Source organism: Peromyscus maniculatus, chromosome 18 (assembly GCF_049852395.1).
Source record: "Peromyscus maniculatus bairdii isolate BWxNUB_F1_BW_parent chromosome 18, HU_Pman_BW_mat_3.1, whole genome shotgun sequence".
NCBI classification, from domain to species: Eukaryota; Metazoa; Chordata; class Mammalia; order Rodentia; family Cricetidae; genus Peromyscus; species Peromyscus maniculatus.
Window position 1 is genome coordinate 53,238,661 of NC_134869.1, and position 21,950 is coordinate 53,260,610.

At 42.3% G+C, this 21,950-nt stretch overlaps 1 protein-coding gene and 1 pseudogene across 1 annotated transcript in view; one reads left to right on the forward strand and one right to left on the reverse strand.

Annotated features, from left to right (window-relative positions):
• LOC102923362 (lysozyme C-2) overlaps positions 1–21,950 on the forward strand; it is an 88,488-nt gene that overhangs the window by 41,738 nt on the left and 24,800 nt on the right. The gene's annotated exons all lie outside the window — the stretch shown is intronic.
• On the reverse strand, positions 1,446–2,747 carry LOC102922745 (serine/threonine-protein phosphatase PP1-alpha catalytic subunit pseudogene; annotated as a pseudogene).

Below are 21,950 nucleotides of genomic sequence, written 5' to 3' on the forward strand. Positions count from 1 at the left end.
GGTAAATGAAGACCACATGAGAAGGTGAGAAGGGGAGGAAGCAGAGAGCTAGGGAGGCCCACGGAGATCCACAAAGATACCCCCGCAAAAGACTGCTGGCAATGGTCGTGAGACGGCAGGAACTGACCTACTCTGGTGATGGGATGGCCAGACACCCAGATAGTGGTGCCATAAACCCCATCCAAGGACTGAGGAATCTGAAGGCAGACATCCACGGCTGGGCCCCTGGTGGAGCACTGGGAGTCTAATTAGTGAGTAAGAAGAGGGTTTATATGAGCGAGAATTGTTGAAGCCAAGGTTGGATAAAGCACCGGGACAAATAACCAAATGAATGGAAGCACAGGATCTATGAACCAAAGGCTGAGGGGCCCCCAACTGGATCAGGCCACCTGAACGGGTGAGACAGTCATTTGGCTTGATCTGTTTGGGAGGCAGCTGTGCATTGGTGCCAGGTCCTGGGCTCGTTGCATGAGTTGGCTGTTTGAATCCTGGGACTTATGCAGGGACACTTGGCTCGGTCTGGGAGGGGGGAATGGACCTGCCTGAGTCTACCAGGTCAACCCCGGTCCTCGGGGGAGACCTTGATCTGGAGGAGGTGGGAATGGGGGGTGGGCTGGGGGGAGGGGTGGGCGAGAGGGGGAGAACAGGGGATTCTGTGGCTATTATGTTGAACTGAATGGTGTTGTAAAATAATAATAATAATAATAATAATAATAAAAAAACCAAAAAAAAAAATTTTGTATTTTTGCAAACCGATTGTAGGATTTTTTTTTCTGAAAGAAGGTTTCAGGGTGAACCCTGGCTGGTCTGGAAAATGCTTTGTAGACTAGGGTGTCCTTAAACTCTTCTGCCTTCTGAGTGTTGGGATTAAAGACTTGTGCTACCTTTGCTAGCAATGAATTTTTTCCCCTTTTTTAAGTTGCTTATTTACATCATCTCCTAGCATAAGCCAAGGAATAGAAGACCAATATACTGGTCATCATTTGATATAAGGAACAGTGACTTTTAAACCCTCAAGCTTTCAGGTCCACATCCAGAGTAATAGTTCAAATCAGTGCTGTGTGTATCGAGTCTTTGTTGTTGGACTTTCTTTGAATTGACAGTCCTCAAATAATGACACAGAGACTTATTCTTAATTGTGAGAGCTTGGCCTTTAGCTTAGGATTGTTCCCAACTAGTTCTTATAACACAAATTAACCTGTTTCTACTAGTCTACTTTCTGCCACATGGCTCTTTACCTCTTCTCTGAATGTTTAATTCACTCTGTGTCTCAATGGCTTCTCCTGCCAGGCTAGATACTAATCCTGAATTCCTCTCTCTGCCCAGAAGTCCTGTCTGTTCTCTCCTACGTGGTCATTGGCCATTCAGCTCTTTTATTTTAATTTTTAAGAATCCAGCTTTGATCTTTATTCAAGAGACCAGATGGGTTGCCCCAGGATTTGGCTGCCAGCCATGCAAGGCTGGAGCCCCACAATCTGGTCTGCCATTGCCCTGAGCTGCAGCCTTGGCCCCAGGATTCCACTTGCAGCCACCACAGGTGCTGGTGGGAGGGAGCCCTGGGGGATTAGATGCTGCTGTTGATTCATTAACAAAAGAAAGGAAAAGACACTTAGCACTGTGTGTTCCCCATGACGGGTGGGCCTGGGGGGCCAGTGACCCATGGCAGCATGATTTCTGTACAGATAATCCATCATCTGGGGCAGAAGGGCAGCACATGGAGGCTATTTCTTGGCTTTGGCAGAGTTGCGGGGTGGGGTGATGGGACGACCTCCGGGGTTCAGGCCATTAAACTGCCCATACTTCCCCTTGTTCTTATCAGCGGGCTTGAGGATCTGGAAGGAGCACATAAGAGTCTCATCCACGCTCATCATACACCAGCATTGTCAAACTCGCCACAGTAGTTGGGAGCTGAGAAGAGTGTCACCAGCTGCCTCTTGGCAAAGAACTCATAGCCATCTTCTACAACCTGATGTGCCCGGCAGATGAGGTCCAAATCATGCTTGTGCAGGAACTTGGCTACCACCTCAGCCCCAAAGGTAAAGGAGACACCACGGTCATTCTCGCCCCAGCCTTGAACATCCTTGTCAGTGTTAGACCACAGGAGATCACACAGTAGGCCCTGGTCAGGCACATCTGTAGGCCGCATAATACGCCTAATCTGCTCCATGGATTGCAAGTCTGGAGACAGGCCTCCATGGCAGCAGAAGATCTTCTCATCGACGATGGCTGCAATGGGCAGGCAGTTGAAGCAGTCAGCGAAGGTTTTCCATAGTTGATGTTGTATCGTCTCTTGCATTCATCATAGAAGCCATAGATGAGGTTGATGCTGGCACACTCATGGTTCCCACGAAGCAGAAAGAAATTCTCAGGGTATTTGATCTTATGGGCCAGCAGCAGGCAGATGGTCTCCAAAGACTGCTTGCCACGATCCACATAATCCCCCAAGAAGAGGTAGTTGCTCTCTGGAGGGAAGCCACCATATTCAAACAGCCTTAGAAGGTCATAGTATTGGCCATGGAGGTCACCACAGATCTTGAGAGGCGCCTCAAGCTCCAGAAGAATAGGCTGGCTCAGGAAAATCTCCCGGGATTTGAGCCACATACCACGGATCTCGTTCTCTGTTAGTTGCACATTCTTGCCAGGCCGTGAGCCCTGCACTTCCAGCAGGCGCCCGATGATGGAGTCCAGGTTGAACTTCTCGCTGTCAGACATGGCGTCGCCGCCGCTCCTGCCCAGCAGCTCCGGGCCCTCTCTGCTCAGCTCTTTATTTAGCCATTCAGGTGCCTTAGGCAGGTGAGGCAAATCATAGACACATCTTCACACAGTGTAAATAAATACCCTGCTACAGCTGTGGGTCAAGTTCTTTACTCATCGTCATAGTCCAGTGAAGCAGAGTCACAGGAAAGTTACGGGAGTGGGTATAGTTATCTCCTCCCCAGGCAAAGGGCTTGGTCCTGATGCAGAGATGGTAGCAGTGGTGAACTTACATCCCCTGTGTTGTTAACAGTGTGAATTGAGGAAAATCTTTAGCATGTGAATTACTGAGGGCAGGTGAGGAAATAGGTGAGGGCCTTCCATATCAGAGCTGAGGGCTCCCTTTTTGAGTGGTGTTCAAGACCCACCCAACAGTCCCGAAACCCAGGTACTATCACCACCATTTTGAATCTGGACCTGTGTGGTGGTTTAAAAGGAAATGGACCCCAAAGGGAGTGGGATTACTGGAAAATGTGGCTTTGTTGGAGGAAGTGTGTCACTGTGGGAGTGGGCTTTGATGTCTCCTAGGCTCAAGTTACTCCCAGTGAGACAGTCTACTACTGTTGCCTGCACATCAAGATGTAGCCAGCACCATGTCTGTCTGCATGCTGCCATGCTTCCCACCATGATGATAATGGACTGATCCTCTGTAAATGTAAGCCACACCAATTAATGTTTTTCCTGTGTGAGAATTACCTTGTCCATGGTGTCCCTGCTCAGCAATTGAAACCCTAACTAAGACAACCCATAAAGCAATATTTTAAGTATTAATAAATCTTATGTGGACAACTTTCCTAATATCTTTCACAAAAAGTCTTGTTTTTTGACTCTGCCAACCCATTTCCATTTTAGAGCATCAAAGGTCACTAGGAAGCAAGAGGACTTTAAAAATAAAATCGACCCAAAGTTGCATGCCCAAGATTGGCCTAGGAAGGAAGCTCTCATTTGTACAAAATGCTAACATGACACTCAACTCTATCCATCAAAGAGATAATTTCTCTGATTGGTCCAAAAGAGTGTCAGTTTTGTGTCCAAGTCATTCTCTAAGCCTCCTATTCAAAACAAGAACAATGCCACTTTTTGTCAGATTAATGTTGATTCTTTAATAATACAGACTGAGATGGATTTGGGAAATTGAAAAAAACAGAAACCAGATAAGGTTAATAGATGTCTCCTTTGTGTCCTTCCTAACCCAATGATCCAGAACTTATGGTTGTTACCTGTACAACTTTGTATATTTTGTTGACAAAAATCAATTTTTCATTACAAACATTTGAACAGTTATGAACTTTTCCTTTTTGTGGGGTTGAATATGCAAATAGTTACTCATCATTCAGAGCTAAACCACTATCAATGATTCACTGAGACTACTCCAAAGGATAAGGTTGGTTCCAAAAAACATTATTTCTCCTGGTGCAGTAGTTAACAATATCTAATTATAATTTTGTTTCATTTGACATAGTGAGCAAGTGTCTTAAAAATAAAACAGCAAGCACACATAATTTTGGGCAGATATTTTACTCTCCCTTTGTAGAAAATATCCATTTTTGCCACTATTTTTTAGGTTGTTTACAGATCCCAGATAATTTTGTTGTATTACAATGGAAAAGAATGCACCATAAGTTCATAATTATTTATTCATCTTGTTTCCAAGAATAAAGGAATTAATTTTGATGCATATTGTGTGCTTTATATCTATGAAGAGGGATGTTGACTGTGAGTCTGTCAAATATTTGACTGTGGCTACCACAGTGAAAACAAACTTGAAGGCCAAAGCTTTGCCACAATGCACCATACTCTATAGAATGTACTTGGAATCTGTGTTTGAAGAAGTGCCTCTACGGTTAACTAGTGCTGGGTTTAAAAGCATGTGCCACCACACTTGGCTCTGTTCCCAGTGTGGCCTTGAACTCACAGAGATCCAGATGAATCTCTGCCTCCCATATGCTAGGATTTAAGGCTTGTGCTCCCACTGCCTGGCCTCCATCTTTAATACAGTGGCTGACTTTGTCCTCTTATCCTCAGGCAAGCTTTATTGTTAGAGCACAAAACATCACCACACCCATGCGTCTACATAGAAGATCCCTTAGTCAGCACACTAAGGACACAGCTCCTCTACAAACTCTAAAAATTTCTGTATTTGTTGCTGCTCTACCTTAACTCTCCTGGCTTTCAAAATATCTCCAAGCTGATGCACAAATGACTGTCTATTGGTACTCTGCCCCATATTTCCAATTTTACTCCTGAGTTTCCTCACTGCACTTGCACTTTTGACACCCAGAGTATTCCCTTCATCTTCTCTTCATCTTCAATGTTCCATCACTGGATTCCCCTGTATTCAGAGTGCCACAAGTTCAGGAAACTTATTTGTCAAGTCCTGCTCTGTGGGATGACTTATCCCTAACAGGCTTGAGGGCCAGCTGGCCTAAACAAGTGAAAAAGATACTTTTGTTGGGTGGTGGTGGCACACTCCATTAACCCCAGCACTCGGGAGGCAGAGGAAGGTGGATCTCTGTGAGTTCAAGGCTAACCTGGACTACAGAGTGAGTAACAGGAAAGGCACAAGGCTACACAGAGAAACCCTGTCTCAAAAAACCATAAAAAAAAAAAAAAACATTCTGAGAGCCAACCTGGGTCTGCCTAAGGGCCTTAGCAACAGCAGCTGAAACACGATCTGGAGATGACCTGGACCAATGAGAGCCAGCCATATCAAACCAGATGCATATTCATCAGACTTTCCCTCAAGCTTTGATAGAGGGTATATAAGGCTTCCTTCTCCTGAATAAACTGAGCTTGTTTTTTTGACATTCTCCCAGAGTCTGTGTTGTTGACTCTGCACCTACTTGGCCCCCTCCCCAAAAGGGAACAACAGCATAGGACCCTGCTACACTCTTCGGCCAGTTGAACAGTTCTAAAGGGGGGTGTGGAATTGGGAAGTGATAGCTATGAAATAGAGCCATAGATGAGGAAAAAGACAGAGACACAAGATGGCTGTGGGAGGTTTCTGGGTCAATACTACAAACAGGAGTTTTATTGCTCAAAGCCTGTAAATACACAAAACAAAGAGGAGGGGTGAAAAGACCTCTCCCCTTCAAGGACATCACGGTTCAAGGTACAAAGTACAGTTAACTGTAAACACCTCCTTAGTACTCAAGACATCTGGTGACCACGCCTTATGGCAAAGCTTTGAAGTATAAGACACCTGGTAACCACACAGTTGGCCAAAGCATCCTATTATGCAGCCTTGTGGGGGGCTGAAAAACAAGCTCAGACTCCCTGACCTTGAGTCAAGATGAAAACAAGAAATAATCTAGGGTCTCTGTGGGCACCCACATTAAATGAATTCTTGGCCTTCTAACCTGCCCTGGTGTCCATGGGCGGCCATGCTTACTGAATCCGGATTCTCTTAGTGTTTCCCAGGTTGTAGGGAAAGATTCAGACTACCTTTCCTGGATTCTTATCCTGACAGACAGGAAATGATAGAGCTGGGCAGAAAGAGGTAGTGATGTACCTGGGTGGAGAGAGGAAGTAAGATTTCAGAGCACAGAAAGGGATATAAGGCATTAGTATACAAGTAATAGAGCTCTTGAACTGAGGATTTCCTAGTGGTAAGAACTTGTGGCTGGCTTGTTCTATTCCTCTGATCTTTCACCTTTCAAGATGTGCTGATTCCAGTTAAAGAACTCTAGGAATTAAAAACAGGATCCTGTCAATATGGACCTGTTGCCCCCTTTACTCAGGCTCTACTAGAAAACAGGGCTCTTGAAGCCCTGTCTCCTGGAGATTGAAAACAGATGGCAAGAGCTTACCTGTCAGGAGGAGATTATTTGTTGTGAAAAATTGAATTTGTGGAACAATGTCAAGTCATAGCTGATATAAATCAGGCACAACAAATTCCCAGTATTTTGATATGCTTGCCAGAGAAGGCATTTATCGGGAGACAAATCAGCAGTTAAATTTTGATGTGGCAGTGTATTACCAGGTTAGTGCAGATGCCAGGAAGGCCTGGAATAAGCTTCTGTCTTCTGGAAGGCAGACTGAAGATTTAGCAAAGATAAGGCAAGGACCTGATAAATTATATCAGGATTTTGTTGCTAGGCTAATGCAAACAAAAGTCAGGTTAATTGGAGATTTGCAAGCTGGAGTTTTGCTTGTTAAACAGCTCACCTATGGAAATGCCAATGCGGCTTGTCAAACTACTTTGAGACCTTTTAGAATGAAGGGCAACATAATTGATTGTATTCTGCTTTGCTCAGGTATTGGGCCTCATATAATCAGAGGATAGTTATGGATGCTGCATTACAGGGAAAGACAGCCTAGGGTGTTCTCTAACAACAAAGAAACCATGGCCAGAGGTGAGGGAGAGAGATCCGATCTCCTGGAAGTTGATTTAGGTGTGGTCAGATGGGGCACCAGGTCAATTGGTGTCCTGATAAGAGAAAAGGTGTAGGAGTAAATAAGGAACCTGGGTTGTGCCTGAATTGAAATAGAGATAAGCATTGGGTTTATGAATGTCTATCAAAGAAGGATGCCCAGGGGAATCCTCTGCAGGGAAACGGATGGAGGGGCCAGCCCCAGGCCCTGACAGAGTAGTTTTTGGGGTGATTCTGAAGTCTGTTCCCGCAACAAAGAAATTCATTCAGGACCTCAACAGAGCAGCCCCAGGTCGTGCTGGATTAGATCTCTGGTCTTCCTTCTATGCAATTTTAATCCTGAAATGGGGATGTAGACCCTCCCTACTGGGGTTTATGGTCCTTTGCTGGAAGGCACTGTATGGTTATTGCTGGGGGAAAGTAGTACCACCATGCAGGGTGTCTTTGTTGCTCCCAGAGTGATTGATGCTGATTATGTTGGAGAGATTAAGGTGATGACTCACTCACCTAGTGGAGTTTCTGTGGTAAAGACAGGCCAGAGACTTTCACAATTCATTTTACTTCCCCAAGTGGAAACAAGCAATCAAGTTAAAAGGGAAAAGAGAAGAGAGTCTGGGTTTGGTTCATCCGATGCATATTGGCTACAAGCCGTAAAACCAGAGCACCCAGAACTCACTTTGCTTACCAATGGAAAGAGCTTCCCTGGTCTTCTAGACAGTGGTGTGGATGTGTCTGTTGTTACTGCCAGTCATCGGCCTTCCATGTGGCCAAAGACAGAGACCGTTACACAGCTGCAAGAGATTGGTCAGACTCAGAGTTCTGAGAAAAAGTAGCAATGAACGTTCCTGGAAAGATGAGGGGGGCAATGAAGGAACTTTGTGGCCATATATTGTTCCCCACTTGCCTGTGAATTTGTGGGGTTGAGATGTTATAAGCTATATGGGGTTGTATTTATAAAGCCCCAACACAGATGTTGCTAAGCTATGGTGGTATTGTGTTCCCCAAAATATTGTGCACCCTAATAACTTACCTGGGGTCAGAGAACAGAAAAGCCACATGATACTTAGGATAGCCAGTGGTAGCACACACCTTTAATCCTAGCATTCCAGAGGCAGAAATCCATCTCGGATCTCTGTGAGTTCAAGACCACATTGGAAACAGCCAGGCACGGTGACACACACCTTTAATCCCAGAAAGCAAGCCTTTAATCCCAGGGAGTGGTGATAGAAAGCAGAAAGATATATAAGGCGTGAGGACCAGGAACTAGAAGCATTTGGCCTGGTTTAGCATTTGGCCTGGTTAAGCATTCAGGCTTTTGAGCAGCAGTTCAGCGGAGACCCATTCTGGCTGAGGACTCAGAGTTCTCCAGTCTGAGGAAACAAGACCAGCTGAGGATCTGGTGAGGTGAGGTAGCTGTAGTTTGTTCTGGTTCTCTGATCTTCCAGTTCATGCCAATACCTGGCTCAGGTTTGATTTTATTAATAAGACTCTTTAAGATTCATGCTACATGAATGTTTCAACAAGGACTGTTACCTGATCAGGGGTTGGGGAAAACAGCGGCAGCCAAACATCACCTCTGCTTCCCCAAGGAAGGACTAATGGAGCTGGATTAGGGCATTTTTAGGAAGGGTCATTGGGCAGCCTGTACTCCATGCAGATCCTATAACTTGATGACCTTGTGTGGATGGATCAATGGCCTCTTACAGAAGAAAAAAATATAAGCTGCCCAGCAGTTAGTATAGGAACAGCAAGATAGGGCCATATTGAGCCCTCTAATCCTCCCTGGAATTCTCCTATTTTCCTAATTAAAAAGAAGTTTGAAAAATGGAGATTATTACAAGATTTAAGGAAAATCAATGAGACCATGCAACCACTGGGAGCATTGCAGCCTGGATTGCCTTCCCCTGCAGCCATATCAAAGGATACTTACAAAATTATTTTAGACTTAAAGGATTGTTTTATACCATCCCTTTGGCCCCCCAAGATTGTCAACATTTTGCATTTGGCATTCCATCAGTTAATTTTAAAGAGCCTATGAAGAAATTTCATTGGAAGGTTTTGCCCCAGGAAATGGCTAATAGACCAATATTGTGTCAGAAATGTGTGGCTAAAGCTACCCAAGGTGTTAGAGATAATTTCTGCAAATTTATCTTATTCAGCATATGGATGATATTTTGCTTACCCACAAAATGAAGGAATTTTTCTTGACACATATGGACACCTTCATCGGGGTCTTGGTCATGCAGGGTTAATAATAGCCTCAGAGAAAGTGCAAAGACAGCCCCCTTTTCACTATCTAGGGCATGTATCATACCCTAAGGAATTAAAGCCTCAACAATTAGAGATAAGAAAGAATGGGTTAAAAGCTTTGAATGGTTTTCAAAAGTTATTAGGGGATGTCCAATGGCTATGACCTTATTTAAAATTATCTACCAGTAATTTGGAACCCTTAAGTGATATTTAAAAAGGAGATAGTGATCCTAATTCATCCAGACAGTTAGTTGAAAAATGTAGGCAGGTTCTTTTACAGGTTGAGAATGCTATTCATCATCAGCAGGTATGTTGTATTAATTGTGATCAACATTGGCAAGCATCTATTGTGCCCACTAAACATATTTCTACAGTAGTATTATGACAAAATGGTCCCCTTTTATGGTTACAGCTTCATGTTTTGCCAGTTAAGGTATTAAACTCTTATTATGAATCAGTAACTTGTTTAGTACAGAAAAGTTTAATAGAATCTAGACAATATTTTGGTAAAGAACCCAGTGTGATCAGTGTTCCTTTTACTAAACTACAAGTATATTGGTTATTTCAAAAAAAAAAAAAAGATTCTTGGGCAATTGCTTTTTCTCAGTTTTGGGGTTAAATTGATAATCATTTTCCAGCTGATCAATTGTTATAATTTGTCCAAATGCATTTCTTTATATATCCTAAGGTTGTGATGAAAAAAGATCCTATAAGAGATGCTTTGCTGGTTTTGACTGATGGTTCCTCCAATGGGAGGGCTGCTTATGTTATCAATGGTAAAGGTTACATAGTAAAAAACAATTCCAGCTTTAGCTCAGATAGTAGAATTAAGAGCTAGGACTATGTTTTTCAGATTCTTAATGATAGTTCATTTAATTTATATACAAGTGGTCATTATATTTATAGAGCTCTTCAATTTATAGAAACTAATGGGACTAATAATGGTCAGGTTGGATGCTGTTTCAACAAATTCAAGATGCCATTCATTAAAGAAATTTATACTTTGTGGGTCATATTAGAGCTCAAATCTTCCTGGACCTTAGGTTAGTGGTAATGAATCAGCTGATAAATTAACACAGATTATTATCTTCTCCCAGGTAGAATTAGGTCAACAGTCACATGCCCTTCATCATCAGAATAGCAGAAGTTAAAAAAAAACAATTTGGCCTCACCAAGGATGTTGCTCATCAGATCGTTAAACAATGTGGGGTATGTCTGCAGTATTTGCCTGTTCCTCACTTTGTGGTAAATCTTTGAGGCCTTTTTCCTAACCATTTATGGCAAATGAATATTACTCATGTTGTGGGATTTGGTAAATTATAATATGTGCATGTGACAATAGATACTTATTCAGGATTTTTGGTGGTCAGTACACAATCTGGAGAAGATACTAATCATATATTTATTCATTGCCTGAAATGTTTCTCCTACATAGGAAATACAAAGTTATTAAAACTGATAATGCATCTGGATATGTTAGTAAATCATTTCAGCAATTTTGTTCTCAATGGAAAATTGAACATAAAACAGACATTCCTTAAAGTCCTCAAAACAAGGCATCACCGAGCAAGTCTATAGTAGTCTCAAGATGCAGCATCAAATAATTAAGAGGGGAGAGTTGTACCATCAATCACCACATAAGGCATAAGGCATTGCATCATGCCCTCTTCATTTTGAAATTTTGGAATGTGGATGCCCATGAGCAATCTGCCATGGATAGATTTTGGCATGATTGCACTAAGCAAATTTGTTAAGGTAAATGAAAGATCCTTGGTCTGGAATATGGAAGGGTTCTGACCCTATTTTAACATGGGGTTGAGGGAATGTTTATGTTTTTTCACAGGAAGAAAAGGAAGCTCAATGGCTGCCTGAGTGCTTGGTGTTGTATATGGAACAAAGGAATGCTAGCCCTGATGACATCATGGTTGCTGACCCTCCCCCAGAGGAGTTGGAGTGAGATTTGCTGAACCTGTGTTCGTGATCCTCCAATGTTACATCTTGCAGTCTGGGAAGGGAAGGAATGATTCTTGGCTTCCTGATAGACCTGCTGCACAAATTTGCCAGACCTCTGTGAGTCCCAATGATTCTGAATCTGGCCAAGGAATTCTATTTGTTTGTGACTGGGTGTTTGGTCATTTACCCACACTACATCTTGGGATGTGGAGGTCACCTTTGCCAGTATATTGTTCATCTTCTGATTGACTAGAGCAAATAGAAGACCTGGAGAACAGTTGCCACGGTTTCACCTCTGTGGGAAAGAGATTCATTAGAGCAATCAAACACTGTTACAGAGGCAGTATGCTAGACTGGTGGAGCAATCAATTTGGAGGTACTGAAAAGGCTTTCCAGCCCGAGGAGGAAGTGAAACAAAAGGTTTGCTGCTCTTTGGTACCTGGGGACTGGAGAAGCTCAAATGTTTCCTTGGAAGTTGATGGCAGGAATGCACTGGACTTTAGAAGAGGGAAAAGAAAAGGTTTAGAATTATAGGGTTACTCATACCTCACCCACCAGAAAAGCATTTTCTTGGCTCTTGATTCATCCTCAATTGTAATTTAACCAATTGATAAATTGTTAAATTACTGATAAATTCATATTTGAATTAGGATGTTAACCTGTTAATGTTAAGATGTTGTTGTAAAAATGAGGCATAAGCTGAATGCTTTATTTGAAGTAGTACAATTGTTAAAGATAAGAGCTCATTTGAAATGTCAGTCTAAATTTAACTGGGTGTGTGTAACCTCTTCTGTTTACAATGAAAGTGTTACTTGATGGAAAGAGTTTAGAGCTAATCTGAGAGGAATTTGGTATGATTCTAAAGGAGTCCTTAGTTTTTTTATTAAGAAAAAATTTTTCATTCATTATATACACCAATCAAATATCCCCTTCTTTCCTCCTGCCCACCCAGACTCCCCCTCCCAACCCACCCCTACTCCCACCCACAAGAAGGCAAGGCCTCTCATGGGAGGCACATCCAACAGAGGCAAGTCTAAACTGTTCAAGAAGTCCTTAGTTTTGATGTGTTTGCATCAGGAGTTTCTTGTTGTAAAAAAGGCCAAGTTGGATTTGATGCAGCTAAAATTGCTGTGAACATCCTGGATCATTTATAAAGGCCATTTTATCTTGATCATCCTCTACTCTTTTACTAGGAGGTATAGCAGCCATAAGGAGAAGGTGTATGTATTGCTGTGATTATTCAAGCTACTTGCAAGCTCTTAGTGGAAAGCTGATTCAGAGCTGCATAGTTAAGCTCTGCACCCTCATTTGCCAGAGGCTGGTAGTCAGAGACAGGTAAGTCTTTCTTGCCCCCTGTCAACCTAAGACAGAACATCTTGACAGAAAATGTGTTTCAAAGACGAGTAAGTCTGGATGGTTGAAGAAGGCAACATAAGACAGGCACAGTCACCTGAGGGGTCTGATGGACACTTTATAATATAATGAATGGGGAATTTGTGGAGGCCCACAAATACCCCAGCTTGTGCATTGTTTCCATCTTGAGTAAAGGTCAGAGAGTCTGAGCTTGTTTCTCCCCCATGCAAGGCTGCATAATAGGATATTTAGGCCAAGGATGTGGTCACCAGATGTCTTGATACTAAGGAGGTGTTTACACTTAACTGTACTCTATACCCTGAATTGTGATGTCCTTGAAATGGGTGGTTTTTTCACCTCCCTTTCCTTTATATTTAAAGACTGTGAGTAGGTGCTGGGGATGATAGTTCAGAGGTTATGTGCACTGGCTGCTCTTCCAGAGGTCCTGAGTTCAATTCCCAGCAACCAATGGTGGCTCACAACCATCTGTAATGAGATCTGGTGTCCTCTTCTGGCCTGCAGGTATACATGCAGGCAGTACACTGGATATGTAATAAATAAATAAATCTTTAAAAAAAAAATAAAGGCTGTGAGTAATAAAACTCATGTCTGTGGTATTGACCCAGAATCCTCTTGAAGCTCTCTTGTTTGCCTGTCTTTTTCTTCACCTATGTCTATATTTCATAGCTATCTTTTCAAATTTTACGTTCCCCCATCAGAACCATTCAACAGGTCAAGTGGGACTTGACAATTTAAATGTTTTGCTCTTCTTTCCCAGGAAGGACAAGACTCAAAGGAAGAAAGGGACAATCACCCTTTGGAGAGGATGAACTGGACACTCTGGATTTGAGACTCAAGGCCCAGCTGCAGGACCACGATGTAGCTCAGTGGCAGAGTACATACTGACACATGTAGATCCCAGCTGCTGTGGTGTGGCTTTCTCTTCCAGGCAAAAAATGATCATCATCTTGGTGTAGAGAGTTCACCTGGCAGCCTTGTCATGAGCGGAGTGGACTAGTATGGAATAGCCAGGCAATGATTTTAGGACTGTCAGCACTTCTAGTAGGGAAAGGATTACATTCTGTAAGTAAACCTACTACACTCCTAGGTTCACTGGGTTGGACTTTGGTGAATTGTTATTTGATCTATTGTTGGTGTCCTATATGACTAAGTGGACCTTTATTCATGTCCTCTAATAAAACAGTAAAGAAACACCTGTAAAGAGAACAGGGATGGTTAAAATCAGAGTTATAATGCCATAATGCAAATGGGGAAATAATATAAAAACCTGCATTCTGAGCCCTAAGCCAGGACCCTTCTCAACCTGCCCCTTTGGAGCAACTTGAGTTCTGTCTAACATTAACTACCTCTAGGTAGGATTCAATATGACTCCTTTCTGTGATAAACATATGAAGAGGGAGAAATGACATTTTGATGATAATACTTGTTACTTCCAATGAAATGGCCAGTTCTACTCATTTGCTTCTGATGTCACCTATACAGGTCACAGATGTTCCAGTTGGCTGCTCAGTGTTTATGGCTATAGAAAATCAATCAAAAAATCACTGCACACTTTTTAAAAGCTATTAATAGGAAAGACAGGTCAAAGCAACATTTAGGAAGAAGAACTTAGAAAATAGGAGCTCAGAAACTCATTAGAGAGAATAATGTAAATTATATTATAAAATAAAAATGTGAATGCATTAAGAACACATTTAGTAGAAGAGCTCAGAGATGTTCTACATGTATATGAGGCCCTGGGAAATATCAAGAAGCCCCTTGGAGGTGGGGGAGGGCGTACGCTCCACCCCATGGAATTCCTATAAATATCCCTTTAGAAGAGACAGAAAGGGCCAGTGGATTAAGATCCAGGCTTTCTCAAGGCTATCTTGTGTTTCTGTTTCTTTCCCCGCTATCCTTCTATCTAAATCCTTTATCTATCACTCCTCAAGAGTACCCTGGGGTAAAATGTAGGACCCTGTCATCTAGCTGGCCTCACACATCCTTCCCATCATCTTCATAGTACATGCATTTCAAATGCTTTAGGGAAACCAAATATCTCATCTGCAATACTACATTATCTGGAGTTAGACCCTGATATAGCTATATAGAACTGAATCGATATTAAATGCCTTGGATATGCTTAAAACAAGAATAAATTAAAAGAGTAAGATTCTTGATCAGTTGCCATAAATAGTTTGCTCAAGGATGGAGGGACATCCTGCATGGATCTACAACAGGGGACAAGTTTTCCTTCTTAAAGGTAAAACATGTCTTGTGAGTCCCTCACTCCACTCTGCACAGGCTAAGGCTTGAGTGACGTCATTAGAGGGAAGCTGAAAGGCAGGAGCGGGAACAACGAGGGCCGCCCCAGAATTGTCCAGATTATCCAGCATTGTTCTGCTAGGCCCAGGTTCCATTCTGAACACAGCACAGCTTACACCCTTCTGTACCTCAAGTCCCAGGGGATCTGGTGCCCTCTTCTGGCTTTTTAGGGCACTGATGCGGGTGGTGACGTGTGTGGAGGCAAATCATTCATACACATAAAACAAAATGGATTAAAAAAAAACACTGTAGTTTTTGGTGCTGAAAATAATTAAATTTTTTTGTGGGTAAAGTAAAGAGGTTTATTATTCATCACAAAAGAGCTAAGGAGATTCCAGCATTTCTGTTCTATTTTTAAAAATTTTATAATTTAACTTAATTTTACATATCATTCACAGATTCCCTTGTTTTCCCCCCTCCCGCCCTTTCCCCACCCCAACCCCCATCCTTCCCCACAGCCCACCCCACATTCCCATCTCCTCCTGGGCAAAGACTCCCCTGGGAATTGAGTTCAACCTGGTAGATTCAGTCCAGGCAGGTCCAGTCCCCTCCTCCCAGGCTGAGCCAAGTGTCCCTATATAAGCCCCAGGTTCCAAACAGCCAGCTCATGCACTGAGAACAGTTCCAAGTCCCACTGCCTGGGGGCCTCCCAAACAGATCAAGCTAATTAACTGTCTCACTTATCCAGAGGGCCTGATCCAGCTGGGGGCTCCTCAGCTATTGGTTCATAGTTCATGTGTTTCCATTCGTTTGGCTATTTGTCCCTGTGCTTTTTCCAATCATGGTCTCAACAATTCTTGCTCATACATCCCTCCTTTTTCTTGCCAATCGGACTCCTGGAGCTCCACTTGGGGCCTGGCCATGGATTTAAAAAAAACACAAAACACTGTAGTTTTTGGTGCCGAAAATAATTAATTTGAAAATTAAATATGATGTTATTATTTTAGTGCACTTCAAAATGTCTGAAAAAAAAAAACTCAGAGTAGAGAGAGTGAGAGGGACAAATAGAGAGGAAGTGATGACTTCCCGAGGCTTGGAAACCAAGCCCCAGCTCTCATCTGGCCCACAGGTGAGTGACTCTGTTCACACCCAGGGAGGCCTGTCCCTAAGACCTATCCCTGGGACCCAGCTGTTCCCCAGGAACACCCGCCCAACTCAGCCCCAGCTGGCAGGGCTCCTGCAAAAAGGCTCCCCTTCTCCAAGACCCCCAAGTGGACCCTGCAATCTACACTCCCTGCCCCCACACCTATCTGCTCAAGACCCCCACACTTCCTGAGGCTTGGAAACCAATCCCCAGCTCTCATCGAGCCCAGAGAGAGAGAGAGCTTGCCTTGGGCCTAGAGAGAGAGCTCTCATTGGACAAAGAGCTGGCATTGGACCAAGAGTAACCTCAGGAGATAGGGAATCTGCCAGCCCTCATTAGACTAAGAGTGGCTTTCTGAGAAGTAGAATCTGCCACCTCTCATTGGACCAAGAGAGGCTTCCAGAAACACAGACTCTGTCAGCTGTGACTGGACCACGAGCCCTGATAAGACCAGGAATGAATCCATGAGTCACAGAATCAACTAGCTTGGGTTGACCCAAGAGAAGCTCTGTGAGACACAGAAGCTGCCTGCTCCAATCAGACCAAGAGCTGAGATTAGACCCAGAAGGGTCCCCTGAGACACAGACACAACAAGCACAGAGTGGACCAACAGCAACTTGCTCAGACACAGGCACCTCTTATACATATTAGATGAGGAGATGGGCAGATGTCAAGGCAGAAGTACATGCAACAACATAAAGAGCAATACAGCATCACCAGAACCTAGCTCTCCTCCAACAGCAAAAGCTGAATATCACAAGGTAGAAGAAACAGAAGAAAGCGACCTTAAGCATAGCATCATTAAGATGCTAGAGATCTTTCAAGAAAAAATGAAAAATGAAATTGAGGAAAAGATGAACAAAAAAAGTGGGAGAAATTAATAAAGAAATTGAGAAAAAGTCAAACAAAAATGGGAAGAATTTTATAAAGAAATAGAGATGAAGACAAATAAAAAATTGGAAGAAAGCAATAAATCCCTTAAAGAAAACCATGAAAAAAGCAATGAAACCGGTGAGGGAAACAGTTCAAGACCTGAAAAGGAAAATAGAAACAATGAAGAAGACACAAACAGAGGGAATGCTGGAAATAGAAAATCTGAGTTAACGAACAGGAAACACAGATGCAAGCATAACCTACAGAATACAAGAGATGGAAGAGAGGATCTCTGGTGTAGAGGATAAAATAGAGGAAATGGGTTCATCAGTCAAAGAAAATACCAAAGCCAGGTCATAACACAAAATGTCCAAGAAATCTGGGACACCATGAAAAGACCAAATCTAAGAGTAATAGGAATAGAGGAAGGAGAAGAATACAGACACAAAGGCACAGAAAATATATTCAGTAAGATCATAGAAGAAAACTTCCCCAACTTAAAGAAGGAAATACCTATGAAGATACAAGAAGCCTATAGAACACCATATAGACTAGATCCCCCCAAAAGCCCCCTCGACACATAATAATTAAACAAATAAACCTACAGAATAAAGAAAGAATATTAAGAGCAGCAAAAAAAAAAGGCCAAGTGACTTATAAAGGCAAACTCATCAGAACAATACCCAATTTCTCAATAGAGATTTTGAAAGCCAGAGGGATCTGAACAGATGTAATGCAGACACTAAGAGACCATGGATGCCAGCTTAGACTAATATACCCAGCAAAACTTTCAGTCATCATAGACGGAATGAACAAGACATTCCAAGACAAAACCAGATTTAACAATACTTATCCACAAATCCAGCCCTACAGAAAGCACTAGAAGGAAAATTCCAACCTAAGGAAATTAGATACACCAATGAAAACACAGGCAAGAGATAACTCCACAGCAGTAAACCCCAAAGAAGAGAAGTACACACACACACACACTACCACCAAATGATAACAGGAATGAACAATCACTGGTCATTAATATCCCTTAATATCAGTGGACTTAATTCACCTATAAAAAGACAAAGGCTAACAAAATGCATAGGAAAGCAGGACCCATCTTTCTGCTGCATACAAGAAACACAACTCAAATTCAAAGATAGACACTACCTAACAAAAGGCTGGGAAAAGTCTTTCCAATCAAATGGTGTTAAGAAACAAGCAGGTGTAGAAATCCTAAAAGCCAGCAAAACAGACTTCAAACTAAAATCAATCAAAAGAGATGAAGAAGGACCTTAAATACTCATCAGAGGAAAGATCCACCAATATGAAGTTTCAATTCTGAACATTTATGCCCCAAACACAAGGGCACCCACATAACTAAAAGAAACACTACTAAAGCTTAAATCACATATAAAATCAGAAATGAAAAGGGAGATATAGCAACTAACATTGAAGAAATCCAGAGAATCATCAGGTCATACTTCAAAAACCTCCACTCCACAAAACCGGAAAATCTAAAAGAAATGGATAATTTTCTGGATAGGTACCACATACCTAAGTTAAATCAAAACCAGATAAACTATTTAAATAGACCAATAACCTCTAAGGAAATAGAAACAGTCATTAAAAATCTCCCACCCAAAAAAGCCCAGGAACAGATGGTTTCAACACAGAATTCTACCAGATGTTCAAAGAAGAGATAATACCAATACTCTTTAAATTGTTCCACACAATAGAAATGGAAGCAACATTACCAAACTTCTTCTATGAGGCTACAATTACCCTGATTCCCAAGCCAAACAAAGATGCATCAAAGAAAGAGAACTACAGACCAATCTCCCTCATGAACATTGATGCAAAAATACTCAGTAAAATACTGGCAAACAGACTCTAAGAACACATCAAAGCAATTATCCATCATGATCAAGTAGGCTTCATCCCAAGGATGTAAGAGTGCTTCAACATACGAAAGTCTGTTGATGTAATACACCATATAAACACACTGAAAGAAAAAACCCACATAATCATCTCACTAGATGCAGAAAAGGCATTTGACAAAATCCAACACCCTTCATGATAAAGGTCTTGGAGAGATCAGGAATACAGGAAACATACCTAAACATAATAAAGGCAATTTACAGCAAACCAACAGCCAACATCAAACTAAATGGAGAGAAACTCAAAGTGATTCCACTAAAATCAGGAACAAGGCAAAGCTGTCTGCTCTCCCCATACTTATTCAATATAGTACGTGAAGTTCTAGCCAGAGCAATAAGACAACATAAGGAGATCAAAGGGGATACAAATTTGAAAGGAAGAAGTCAAGCTTTCCCTATTTGCAGATGACATGATAGTATACATAAGTGACCCCAAAAATTCAACTAAGGAACTCATACAGCTTATAAACACCTTCAGCAATGTAACAGGATACAAGATTAACTCAAAAAATCAGTAGTCCTCCTACATACAAATGACAAACAGGCTGGTAAAGAAATCAGAGATACATCACCCTTTACAATAGCCACAAATTATATAAAATACTTTGGGGTAACTCTAACTAAGCAAGCGGAAGACCTGTATGGCAAGAACTTTAAGTCCCTGATAAAAGAAATTGAAGGAGATGTCAGAAAATGGAAAGATCTCCCATGCTCATGGATAGGCAGGATTAACATAGCAAAAAGGGCAATCCTACCAAAGGCCATCTACAGATTCAATGCAATCCCCATCAAAATACCAACACAATTCTTCACAAACCTGGAAAGAACAATACTCAACTTCACATGGAAAAATAAAAAACCCAGGATAGCCAACAGAATCCTGTACAATAAAAAAACCTCTGGAGGCATCAGGACCCCTGATTTCAAGCTCTACTATAGAGATACAGTAATAAAAACAGCTTGGTACTGACATAAAAACCAACATGTGGACCAATGGAATGGAACTAAAGACCCTGACATTAATCCGCACACCTATGAACATATGATTTTCGACAAAGAAGCCAAATGTGTACAATGGAAAAAAGAGCATCTTCAACAAATGGTGCTGGCATAACTGGATGTCAACATGTAGAAGATTGCAAATCCATATCTGTCACCGTGCCCAAAACTTAAGTCCAAGTGGATTGAAGACCTCAACATAAATCCAGCTCCTATGAACCTGATAGAAGAGAAAGTAGCAAGTAGTCTTGAATGCACTGGCTCCAGAGATCACTTCCTAAATATAACACCAGTAGCACAGACACTGAGAGAAACAATTAATCAATGGGACCTCTTGAAACTGAGAAGCTTTTGTAGGGCAAAGGACATGGTCAGTAAGGCAAAACAACAGCCTTCAGAATGGGAAATTATCTTCACCAACCCCATATCTGACAGAGGGCTGATATCCAGAATATATGAAGAACTCAAGAAATTAGACATCAAAATAACCAAAAGTCCAATTGAAAAATGGGCTATAGAGCTAAACAGAGAATTCTCAACAGAAAAAGTTCAAATGGCTGAGAGATATTTAAGGAATTGCTCCATAACTTTAATCATCAGGGAAATGAAAATCAAAATGACTCTGAGATGCCAACTTACACCCGTCAGCATGGCTAAAATCAAAAACACTGAAGACAGCTTATATTGGAGAGGATGTGGAGCAAGGGGAACACTCTTCCACTGTTGGTGGGAATGCAAACTTGTACAACCACTTTGGAAATCAATATGGTGCTTTCTTAGAAAATTGGGAATCAATATTCCTCAAGACCAAGCTATACCACTCTTGGGCATATACCCAAGGAATGTTCAATCATACCACAAGAGCACATGCTAAACTATGTTCATAGCAGCATTATTTGTAATAGTCAGAACCCGGAAACAACCTAGATGCCCTTCAACTGAAGAATGAATAAATAAAACATGGTACATATACACAATGGAGTACTACTCAGAAGAGAAAAACAATGACATCATGAGGTTTGCAGGCAAATGGGTGGAACTAGAAAAAATCATCCTGAGTGAGGTAACCCAGACTCAGAAAGACCAACATGGTATGTACTCACTCAGAAGTGAATAAAGGATGTAAAGCAAAGGATAACCAGACTGCAACTCACAACTCCAGGGAGGCTACCTAGTAAAGAGGATCCTAAGAAAGACACAGGTATCGCACAACAACAGAGAAATGGATGAGATCTACATGAGCAAACTGGGGGTGGAGGGTGTAATGGAGGGCAAGGGCTGGGGGAAAGAAAGCTTAGGGGAGTGGGAGGTCCCAGTTGAATCAGAAACAGAGTGGGAGAACAAGGAAAGAGACACCATGGGAATAGGAAGAAGCCAAGTGCTAGAGAGGTCCCCAGAAATCCACAAAGATACCTCCACAATAGACTACTGGCTATGGTCGAGAGAAAGCCCGAGCTGACCTACTCTGGTGATCTGATGGCCGAACACCCTAACTGTCACGATAGAACTCTCATCCAGTGTCTGATGGAAGTGGTTGCAGAGATCCACGGCCAAGCCCCAGGTGGAGCTCCAGGAGTCCAATCAGAGAGAGAGAGGAGGGATTGTATGAGCAAGAGATATTGAGACCATGATTGGAAAAAGCTAGGAACAAATAGAATAACCAGTGGAAACACATCAACTATGAACCAATAGCTGAGGAACCCCCATGGAACTGGACCAGGCCCTCTGGATAAGTGAGACAGTTGATTAGCTTGAACTATTTAGGAGGCACTCAGGCAGTGGGCCCGAGACCTTTCCTTAGTGCATGAGCTGGCTTTTTGGAACCTAGGGCCTATGCTGATATATTTTGCTCAGCCTTGGTGCTGGGAGGAGGGGACTGGACCTGCCTCAACTGAATCTACCAGGCTGAGCTGACTCCCCAGGGGAGACCTTGCCTTGGAGGAGGTGAGAATGGGGGGAGCATTGGAGGAGGGCGTGGGATGGGGGAGGGGAGGAAGGGATGACAGGGGAAACCGTGGCTGATATGTAAAATTAAATTAATTATAAAATAGAAAA